Raw genomic sequence first — 9898 nt, forward strand, 5'->3', positions numbered from 1 at the left:
TTTTTTAAGCAGCACTTAGCTTGCCACAAAGGTAATGGTCTCGAAGCGGATGCCGTCTTCCAACTCCTTGTTGCTCGTCACCTCGAGGCAGCAATCCAAAACGGGCCTAACATCTTTCAGCAGCCGGGGCATGTGGTCGGCCATGCTCTCCAGAATGTTAAAAACCGAGATGAACTCCTAAAAATCGTTGGTATAAGCAAAAGTTCGGACGGTGTTATAGATTTGCGGCATCAAGAGTGCAGAAGATGGAGGAGCCCAGCTCACTCTCCTTGGGATCCGAGGCGGCGCACTTGTTGAAAACAAATTTGAGCAGCTTCGACACCCAAGAGTCGGTCTTGTTAGACTCATGGCGCACCAGACTGCCAATTACCTGGCCGATGCTACTCCACAAATTCTTCGCCTTTTCGACGATAAGAGCTTGGAGCATTATGTGCTAGATCTGGCCTTGCACGTCCTGGCCCAGGAGCTGCCAATGTCTCCGCTTCGACAGTCGTCTGTTCAGGATCACGGCAGCGTACTGGCGGATGTCAGTCTGGGTGGAGGAGACCACGATGTTGCAGAAGCCCAGTATCGCCTCGTGATTCTCCATGGCCTGTTCCAAGGCTGCAGTAGCCATTCGGATTGTATCGGCTTCGGAGCTCAAAAGCCCATTAATTATTTCCACTAAACAGCTTCCATGTTGATTAACTTTTTTTATTTGCTACTAGCAGTACCCTGCCACGTTTCGCTGTGGCATATTGTTGTTGCACGCATAAAAAATAAGTCAAAGAAAAAAGAATAATTTTCAAATTAATTAAATTCTGTAATACTTGTGGGTATACAATATTCTTTGTTTCTCCTCCTTAATCATTCATTATTATTTCTGTATTTTAGTATATAGGTTGCTCTTCACTCAAGCACCTTGTGATACACGACATTTTTTTTTTTATTATCAGGCGCAAAAACAAACAACGCAGATGGTTTTCCGACCCGTGAACATGCCACGTATAATTGACCATGGGAAAAACATGAATGTTCTAGATTTAAACCACAAACTTTTAAGGATTGGGCTTGTGATTTGTTGATTGTCATGGCAAATGCAAGACGTATCGGAAATTGAAGTCTTTTAAATTCAAACGGCATATCGGTTGGGATCATCGGGATCCTCGGAATTAGAACTTCCTCACCTTTGAATTTTCCTATCATTATCGTAGCGTAAATTACATTGTTCATCAATTTACTAACCACCAAACGCGTACCGTTGCACAGTTTTGGTTGGTTTATGTTTCGAAGCATGATTACTACGGAGCCAACCTTTAGGCGTAAATTGTGCGGTGGTAAGCCAGGCACGTCCAAAGAGTTTAAAAATTCAATTGGATAGTTGGTGGCTTCATCTTCATTTGTGACGCAGTCAATAGATTTGAATGAATGCATTGTTCCAATGATCTTATTTTGAATTATGTAGTTCAGGTCATCTACATCTTTATTCTTAGCCGCTAAAATTGCTCGCTCACTCAACCATTCATTATTTTTGTAGTTAGAAATAATATTTGGAAATACATTGTTGATAAGTTCGTCTTTTGATGAGACAAAATTACAAAAATTATTTGGAAATGATATTAATCCGCTCGATTCATCGACAGGTACTTGACCATTACCGATAGTCAGAAATTGCTCCGAGAAATCTTCAGCAGATGTATCATTAAGCAATGTAACTCTCATGTTTGTTATCAGCTGCAGTTTCTTCACATAGCGCCATAGATTTGACGATTTGAGGCAAGCGTTTATTTCGTCGGCAGCCGCAGATCTTGGAATTACTGGCAACTTCACTTTATCATTAACGCAGCATAATCCAGGCGTTTCTCCGGAAAACTTTAATGCACCACAATACTCGCAAACAACGTCCATTTGCCCAATGCAAACGCTAGGATGCAAGCTGTAATCATTGCTGCAATCGTATCGAAGCGCAGCTCGATTCAAATCAGCTAAAATTTTTCGTCGCAAATTAAAATCTATTTGAGAAGCACGAAGTCGAGCCTTACTATTGCGGCTCTGTTCACGTGCAATTTCTCGTTCTTCTTCAGTCCTTTCATATGCAGTATTTTGTATTCTTCTTGCATTACGGCTTTGTCGGGAAAGATTCGATCGTCTTGGTCGCGGCATTATTAATTAAACTTCACTTCACTTCAATCCACTTGTTAATTATTTATTTAATAGAAATAGTTTTAATATTGATTTCTTACAAATATCAATAGAGAGTGCAGAGGCTCTAGTGGTGCTTCAAGTTGAGGCAATTTCACTTTCCCGGAAGCGCAACACAATCTTTTTGGTTCGTTGTTAAATTTGAGAGCCTGACTATGAATTTGACTTCGTTTGTAACTGAAATTTTGACATTTGACATTTTCTTCTTAGCTGTCTGCCTAAATAAAAAAGTATGGGCCAGGGAGGAACGCTGTCGAACGGGACAAAAAGTATCCTATGTCCTTCTCCTGGCTCTAAGCTACCTCCCTACCAATTTTCACTCAAATCTGTTCTTCCGTTCTTGATTTATAAGTGTTGTAACATAAAACACGTTGTTCTTTTATATATATAGATATAAAAGATAGATAGATAGATTAATTAAACATCCGAATCAAATCGATTGCTGCAGAACGGGACTGCCTAACTCTCAATCGTGTTCGCTCAAGCTTAGCTGCTGACATTTTGACATTTGACATTTTCATTTGACATTTTCTTGTGCATCTTTCGATTGTGATTCACGTAACTGCGCCATGCTTACACGCGCCTTTTCATTACCTTTATACATCTAGATAAATGTATAAATACATAATATCGTACATAAAAATATGATACGTTACGCTCACAGCCTACTTACTTTTATTCATTACTATAAGTGGAGTATAGTTCGGTGGAGTATAATTCGCGCTGTCGAACGGGACAAAAAGTATCCTATGTCCTTCTCCTGGCTCTAAACTACCTCCCTACCAATTTTCACTCAAATCTGTTCTTCCGTTCTTGATTTATAAGTGGTGTAACATAAAACACGACTTTCTTTTATATATATAGATCAGTGGTGGGCAAACTCTCATTTTACATAGCACGCGAGTATAGGGCAGGAAATTCTGCCGCAGCGTTGCCGGCACACTGACAGTGTAAGCACTCTCAAATTTTTTTTAGAAGCTCTCTCATTTGCTCTCATTTTGATTCATTTGACAGCCCAAACTAAAAATCAAAATTGTTCCACTTCGAAAAATTTTCACAGAAATGGGGTTGGAAAAAGTTTTCTTCATGGAGAATATAGATAGGGAAGCGTAGTTTTTCATTTGTTTAAGAAATGTTGCTAGCAAAGCTTTTTTTAAAAAACCTATACTTAATTTTAGTGCCCATTGCAACTTTTGAATTAACGAAAAATTAAATAAAAATATACGTTTTTTTCGCTCAGTGAATTCTCTGCTCTCATTGTTTTTCTCTGCTACGCACACACTCAAATTTTAAACATGTGTTAGTTTTGCCCACCACTGATATAGATAGATAGATAGATAGATAGATAGATTAATTAAACATCCGAATCAAATCGATTGCTGCAGAACGGGACTGCCTAACTCTCAATCGTGTTCGCTCAAGCCTAGCTGCTGACATTTTGACATTTGACATTTTCATTTGACATTTTCTTGTGCATCTTTCGATTGTGATTCACGTAACTGCGCCATGCTTACACGCGCCTTTTCATTACCTTTATACATCTAGATAAATGTATAAATACATAATATCGTATATAAAAATATGATGTTACGCTCACAGCCTACTTACTTTTATTCATTACTATAAGTGGAGTATAGTTCGGTGGAGTATAATTCGCGCTGTCGAACGGGACAAAAAGTATCCTATGTCCTTCTCCTGGCTCTAAGCTACCTCCCTACCAATTTTCACTCAAATCTGTTCTTCCGTTCTTGATTTATAAGTGGTGTAACATATAACACGACTTTCTTTTATATAGATAGATCACTTTCGAGTTTCAAAATCAGAGTGAGCTATACCGTACACCACATCCAGACAGGCAAACTTCAAGACGAATTAAATGTCCAAGCTTACTGGGATAAATATTTGTTGATATTGATGTGATCATGATAATGGGGCTAAACGTTTTCTTAGTTATGACGAGAGTTGTAGTGTTTAAAATTTTATTTTAATTAGTTTTGAATTTAATTCTGTAAAAAAAAACAATTCATTCATATGTATCTTCATATTCATGACATAATTCTTTGTTTTTGTTTTTGGACAGCCATTCTCTTGATTAAGTTCTTAATTCTAAAGTATATATGTACGTATCTTAAAATAATTTTTTTTTATATTTACATCAGCGGCGTTTAACAATGTCTGTTTTAAATTTTTAGGTTAAAAAAAAAATTTATTAAAAAAAAACAAATTTTACGCCTAGCACGTGCTTACGACAAGCACTGCAAAAAGTCATTTTTTTGCTTGGCCACTTAAAGGTTAAAGTTTTTTGCTTGGCCACTTAAAGGTTAAAAAAAAAAAAAATCACCTTTCAGTTTGATAAGTAGACAGGCACTGAAATTAGGGGACCAAATCCCAACGGTTTTCAGCCGAATGGACTACCTTGTAAAATTGTTTCATGCAGCCACCATCTCAGTTGAACATATTGTCAGTTGGCTTATGTCCCATTTTCATTCTTTTTTTTCTGGTGAGTTCCGTTATTTCTCCTTTTTTCCCTTTTAAAATCCCTTTATTTATTTTATTTTCCCTTTAAAAATTAATATTTTTTTGTAGTGTGGTAATATAAATTAACACTTTCATAATTTAAAAACAAACTTTTAAATCTTTTTTCATTAACCCATCATTTAACGATATCATCTCTTTCAAATCCAAAGTCTTGCAGGAACTAGATTGTACATTGGATGCCGCAGAACTTTTCTTTCAACTTTTCTGCCACTTCTGAATGTCCGCGTCAGGTTTAACAGCGGCATTTTTTACGAAAAATTCTGTAAAAAAAAACAATTCATTCATATGTAATACATAACGATACGATATCATCTCTTTCAAATCCAAAGTCTTGCAGGAACTAGATTTTACATTGGATGCCGCAGAACTTTTCTTTCAACTTTTCTGCCACTTTTGAATGTCCGCGTCAGGTTTAATAGCGGCATTTTTTACGAAAAATTCTGTAAAAAAAAACAATTTATTCATATGTATATTCATATTCATATTCATTCATATGTATATATCACAGTGATAAGCGGGATTGCTAAATAAGTTCATTAGTACTTAACAGTAACCTTTTGGAACGAAACCAGGAGTACATGAGTTATATAAGATGGTATGAATACAAACTCTCTCAACCTTATATATGATGGTATGAATATAAATTCTCACAACCTTATTTATATATATGTATTTTGACTTTCTTGGCTACACAAAGACAGAACTCTTATATATTAATTTATTGGCTACACAAAGACAGAAGACTTATGTTTTAATTTCAAATACAAGATCAGCCCTTTATTTGACTGACAAGGACGACGAACGACTCTGGATATTGTTACCAAAGAGTTATGTAAATAAATTTTTAACTGAAACACCATTTAAGAAATTGTACGAAAATGGAATAACACATCTTGTATATAAAGGAAAAGAGATGACTAGATATAGCTCAGCCTGTTTACAATTTATTTTAATGGAGTAATAGTATAAAAGAGCTGGATCCTTAGAAAGGTTCATCAGTTTCACATTTTCCATTAAATTAGAAACTTATATTAGACTTTTTTATTTTTACTTCAATTTGAAGACATGTTTTTCGAGGAACACCCTAAAAAAACATGAATATTTAAAAACAACTCTGGAGGATTTAGAAGAAAAGGTACTAGAGTTCTATTTATGGATTCCACTACAAAATATGCCCCTGGAGTGATGATGAAGCCACTGATGGTCCAGACACTTGTAACTGCCACAAACTTCCTCTATATGAACTGAAGATTATTATTTCTTTTACGAATCACAATTTCTCGTGCAGATGTACAATCGCCAACAATGATTCCTGCAACATCATCAAAAACTGGTGCATTCGAAAAATCTACGAATATGCTCTTCAGCTGGTGTTTTATCAGGATTAATGACGATAGCGTGATTATCGCTGTGTAATTGGTGCATATGTGATTTGAAATTTGATTTGATGATTTGACACTTCATTGTGCTCGTTCTAGCTCGCTGACGATAAGTCTGGCATAAAATGAATCAAGCTTGTTATAATCTCAACGTGCATTCACACGATTGGAAAGTGCGCATCCGGAATCCTAGCCGCCCATAAAGTAGATTTGTAAGAATTTATGTGTTTCGGTTGGCATTGTCAGCAGTGAGCCCATTTTATGATAAACTTAGCCCTTGATTTTGAATGTAGAATTGTAATGTTGACCATTTGCATTAGTATTTCGAACTATTTCTGTTGCTCCGAACGATGCCACTTGAAAGCATGAATTGAATGTTAGAATTGACTTTGAACCCCAGTTTAAATTAAGTTATAATGCTATGGTAATGTGATTTTATCAGTGTGATGAGCTAGTAACTCACTTTATTTGCGATTTTTGGTATGTCGAACAGGATTTAGGAGGATAAAAAATAGATTTTGGCGGATTTTCAGACCTACTCAATACGCTCACAAAATTTCAAGAGAATCAGTATAGCCGTTTCGGAGGGGTATGGTAACAAAAACTATGAGACGAAAATGTTATATGTTATGTTATAAAGATATACATATCAAAAATTATTGGTATATTAGCGTATGTAACAAATATTTGTAAAGTTTTGGTTTTTTGTTTCGGAACAACATCAAAATAAAAAAATTATACAAAAATATGTTAAAAATTATTTGTGTATTGGCGTATCCGAGGCCACAAAAATTAAAACAGAAAACATCCACAAAAATTAAACCGAAACACATCCACAAAAAACATACAAAAAGCAACAATAGCAACAGCAGCGACATCGAGAAAGGCCTCAACAGCGAAGGCAACCCCACATCAAGATCACAACCAACCACCCACAGCGGCCACAACATCAGGAGCAGCACCGGCAACGACAACAACATCAGGAGCAGCACCGGCAACGACAACAACATCAGCAAAAAATTAGCAATTATAGTCCACGGCAAGTTTCGTTTTCTTTTTTTTTTATATACTTTAATTTAGTATAGATGATAAAATAGATACGCTTCTCGCAAAAACACTAAAAAATGTTTTAAGACATGAAGCTAAGAGCCTGTAGAACATGATTATATCATGAAAAATCATGATATGCAGCATGCTATCAAAATGTAAGTCCGCCTAGGGCAAAATTAAAAAAATGATTGGCCTTTTTAATAGGCTTGAGGGGGCTATAAAGAACCTTGAGGATTACCTCAAGAAAACTTATATTAAAATACAGGAAAGGAGCTTGTGCATTCAAGAAAGGATTTAAGTCCGTCCTTGAAGCTAAGCTACCTTAAAAGTGCTCTAAAAGGGGAAGCACGAAATTTGGTTTCTCATTTATTGCTTAGCTCAGGCAAAAATAATGATGCAGAATGATGCAAAATATAAGGGATCTCATAGGCTTAGTTCGTTGACATCAGTAGAAAACAAGAAAAGAAAGCTAAATTCGGGCGAAGCCGAAGTTGATATACCCTTGCAGTTAAAACCGGATATACATCGCAAACATCGGATTTAATTGGCCGATCCTTATGATTACATCATAATAAAACAAATTAACTAAAATAAAAAATCTAAAAAAAAGTCCCAAACTTCTATCTTCAAAAATACGAAAGTTTATATTTCTACCAAATACCATTTCCGATCGTTCAGTTATATGGCTGCTATAGGATATAGTTGGGCGATCCTAATGAAATTTCCTAGGTCGGATTAACTGACCGAAAATATAATCTGTACCAAAATCCAGCTTTCTATCTTCAAAAACACGAAAGTTGGGTCATTTCCGATCGTTCAGTTATATGGCAGCTATAGGATATAGTCGGCCGATCCGGGCCATTCCGACTTATATACTGCGTGCAAAGGAAAGAAGGGTGTGTGCAAAGTTTCAAGACGATACCTTCAAAACTGAGAGACTAGTTCGCGTAGAAACGGACAGACAGACAGACGGACAGACAGACGGACAGACGGACAGACGGACATGCTCATATCAACTCAGGAGGTGATCCAGATCAAGAATATATATACTTTATGGGGTCGGAGATGTCTCCTTCACTGCGTTGCACACTTTTGGACAAAATTTTAATACCATCTGCAAGGGTATAAAAATCCAGCACAAACAAAAATTATTACACATAAATGTCAACACCTAAAATCTAAGAAAGTGAAATAACAGAAAATAAATATTAAAATATATTACGTAATTCTTTTTACAAAGCATGGCTAAACTAAAGGCATGGATTGGAACAAATCGTAGAAGGAGTTATCAATAATTAAAACTAATTTTTGACAGATCGTACAAGTCTCTAACTCAGAATAGACCCATTCAAAAGAACACGGTTAGGAAGCACGTTGAAATATTAGTAGAGTGCTTTAATGAAGCGCGAATGCTAATACATGATCATAGGGAAAGATTAAATCAAGATCATTGGTCACAGGTATCGAAACTTTTGATACGACTACGATCTAATTTAATATTTGTTAAACAAAAGTTCAGTTTAGAAATATCGTTACCAACCGTTCTAAACACTCCAATAGGAGTTGACACGGCAACTGACTCGAATCAACAGAAACGAACGAATCTGAGTCAGTGTAATCTCCTGCCTAGCTGAACCTAAGTTTTTGTCGGGCGGCCGTATTCGGCCAATCCAGCTACTGCATAATATACTAGGTACTTGCAACGGGACTCTTATTAATTTGGAGCTCTGTCGGGAGATGGGGTGGGTTTTGCTAATACCAGTACATAAGATTACTGAAAGACTAATCTAAGAGTCCCTACTGCAACTAAATGTCCACTCGATCATGGAGAAGCAAAACAAAAAAAAATGATATCAGAACACTCGGGTTCATTGACCCCGAGGAGATCAACGTCATGATGGCATAATAGCAGGTGGGAGGAAGATAACACAACGGAGGAAGAAGTATGTGCCGACACAGCTGTTAAACGTCGGGCACTGTTTCGTTACCCACCCTACCTTAGTCTTAAGAACTTTATTTTTTTTAAGACCCCAATTATAACGCCTACTCACATTCCCCGGTCACAGAAATAAGAATTTACTCACTCATAATTTGATGATAAAGTACTATATATTAAAAAAAAATCATAATTCTTTTTCATGGCTTAAATTTTAGGTTTAACATTATCGGCGACTATCCTATCTATATATATATAATTCAATAATACAATTCAATAATAATCAAAAAAATAAAATTCAACAACAATGTATGAACGTTAGATTTTAGACCGAGCTTATAACGGGGCGATCTACAAAATCAAAACAAATTAGCCCTGCGGTCTACAAGCTTATCTGCTGGGGAGATATGTAGGGGTTCAGAATATGATTATTTCTAAATGCACGGCAACATAGCATTTGATTTTACTAGTAGAATTGAATTGATTTTACTCTTTATAATTTTAAGTTTTAAGCTGTAGCATATTAATCTTTTAGAATTTTTCTTTTTTCTTCCTTTAACTTTTCAAAATTTTTTTCAACATTTCAACAAAAAAATCTCTTAAGAATTTTAACCCCGATTAAATTTGTGTTCTTTGTTTTTAGATATTTGTTTTTAGTTGCTTTTCACTCACCCCAATATTGTGATCCTCGATGAAGGCCTTCATGTTGGAGTCGGGTATATGATGGGCTGTTTAGTTTAAATAGTGGTTAAATTTCTTAAAACTAAGTTAAAAATAAATCAATATGCTGCAAGCCGTTCCTTAATTACATTTT

At 35.9% G+C, this 9898-nt stretch overlaps 1 long non-coding RNA gene across 1 annotated transcript; it reads right to left on the bottom strand.

The window, feature by feature from the left end:
• Nucleotides 1-773: 773 nt before the first annotated feature.
• On the bottom strand, nt 774-3966 carry LOC138927493 (uncharacterized). Its single transcript, XR_011443982.1, has 3 exons — nt 3790-3966; nt 2855-3722; nt 774-2785 (listed from the first exon to the last, which is right to left on the bottom strand). It is a non-coding gene; the product is annotated as an uncharacterized lncRNA (long non-coding RNA).
• Nucleotides 3967-9898: the final 5932 nt, after the last annotated feature.

Source organism: Drosophila bipectinata, unplaced genomic scaffold, assembly GCF_030179905.1.
Source record: "Drosophila bipectinata strain 14024-0381.07 unplaced genomic scaffold, DbipHiC1v2 scaffold_288, whole genome shotgun sequence".
NCBI lineage: Eukaryota > Metazoa > Arthropoda > Insecta > Diptera > Drosophilidae > Drosophila > Drosophila bipectinata.